The sequence below is a fragment of the Hypomesus nipponensis genome, chromosome 19 (assembly GCF_054491055.1).
Source record: "Hypomesus nipponensis isolate SF chromosome 19, ASM5449105v1, whole genome shotgun sequence".
NCBI classification, from domain to species: domain Eukaryota; kingdom Metazoa; phylum Chordata; class Actinopteri; order Osmeriformes; family Osmeridae; genus Hypomesus; species Hypomesus nipponensis.
In genome coordinates this window covers 6,505,001-6,506,889 of record NC_140379.1, presented here as the reverse complement: position 1 = coordinate 6,506,889, position 1,889 = coordinate 6,505,001, and the positions used below count along the sequence as shown (strand labels likewise).

At 43.6% G+C, this 1,889-nt stretch overlaps 1 long non-coding RNA gene across 1 annotated transcript in view; it reads left to right on the top strand.

Moving 5' to 3' along the window:
- Window positions 1–1,452: 1,452 nt before the first annotated feature.
- LOC146246717 (uncharacterized) overlaps window positions 1,453–1,889 on the top strand; it is a 3,841-nt gene continuing 3,404 nt past the window's right edge. The window contains exon 1 of the long non-coding RNA XR_014732226.1: window positions 1,453–1,573. This is a non-coding gene — a long non-coding RNA (uncharacterized LOC146246717). The remainder of the gene's footprint in view (window positions 1,574–1,889) is intronic.

Here is a 1,889-nt window from a genome sequence, read left to right as displayed (position 1 = left end):
CACCTTGTTAAAATAAGGCTACTAAGCTACTTTAATCATAAACAAGACTCACCTAGGCCTAGTCTCACCTATGAACTGTTTGCCATGTAATATAGCCTCAGAGCCTATAGACCAACAAACCTAAAACAATACAGCTATCCATTGCAGATGAGGTCCACTGTATATAGCTTACGTGTATTTAAATAACATATGTGGTTACAGTAGCTCATGCCTTTTCTCTCCTCTTTAAATCCTCTGATTATCTATCCTGCCGTTGTTTTCCCCTGTATCAGTGACACAAGGCATTGATTTTACGGTAAAGTCACTTTGTAAAGGGAATGAGTAACTCTGGGCCGCGCTATCACTGTATTACACGGGTCTGGCCCACGTAACAAGATGAACATTGATTCAGCATTACGGATGATCGATAATGAAATAAGTAACTTCAGGGCCGAATTAAAATGCAAGCTAGCTTGATGCTGCCAGGTTCGTTGAGCGGTGACAGGGGTAGAGTTGACAGAGAGAGAGGGAGAGAAAGAGAGCAAGGTGGGAGTGGCCAAAAAAAGTGGCCAAAAAAGTGTATCAAAAAGCCATGTGAGTTTAGAGCAGGTTGCCTTCGAATCCACCTCTAGATAATGTGAAACAGTTTAACATTTAAAACAGAATTGTATTTAATTAGTTATGAAATGTTAGTTCTTTCCTTACTGCAAATAAAAAAGTCAAGTACCTGATAGTAGTACTTTTTTTTGTGCGCTTATGAATTCTCTACTTATTCAAAAGCAGCTTTTGCCCCCAGGCTCATCCTTCGATGTCTGACAGCTCCCCATCAGCCTCTTCTGGAGTCTAACCTGGAGATCTGAAAGGACTCACTCACCATCGCCATCCCCTGGAAATATGTTATCAATCCCATTGTCATGGTCCCACAGTGAAGTGATGAAATGAATGAATGAAGTGATGAGGTGACATCTCTTGATAAAGATCTTAGCCTGATGATCCTTAAAGATGTAGGTCAACCCGAATAAGACCCCTTATATGATTGTCCAACTAGAAACACCACAGACCCTATACTATATCCTAGTGTTTTGTGGTTCACAGAAAGCCAACCTTTCTAGGCCCCTCGACCGGGTGCTATTTTGCCTGACCAATATCAGATTGCCCGGACTTCTTGGGCCTACTGAGCTGGACAAAGCCTCTCTCTTTCCAGCTGTTGCTGCTGGTTCAGGACTGGTGAAGACAGCAGCTGTACTAACATGGAGGAGTGGAGCTCCGTCTGTCAGGTGCCCCAGACACTGCAGGGGTTGGCTGACTGGAAGGCTACTGCTCAGGGAGCTGGGCTTAGACAGGGTTCTGTTGGCCAGAGTATGATAGGGTTCTCCTGGGCTTGGTTCACACCACATAAGGGTCTATCATAGCACCGCTGAGGTCAACTCTTTATGTTGGCATGAGGAGACCCAGAAGGCGGTGGATGTGGATGAAGAACATCTCGCTGTGTTCTAGAGTTTGGTATTTAGGGTTTAGGCTGATTATGAGTAAGTCAAGCGAATATGAGAGCTACCTCATCACTTCCATGGAAGGAGAACCATAATCAACCAAAGTGAGTATGATTGTGATGAAGAGAGTGTTTTGTTTGTCTCTTCATTAGTGACTTTGGAGTGACTAATTTGAGTAGAGTTCTGGATTTTTTGTATTACTATTATCAATCTGCAGATTGGGAGAGAAAACCAGACCCCTGACAATGAATGTAAACACAACAACAGCCTTTAGGTCTCGATCAAGTCTCTCTCAGCTCTGAAGGCTGGAGGACCATCTTTTATAGGGCACAGGAATGTAAACACAGATAGTGACAGTCAGGCAGTAATGATGTTACAACAATCACAGAGAAAGAGATTCACAGCTCCCAGCCCTTGACC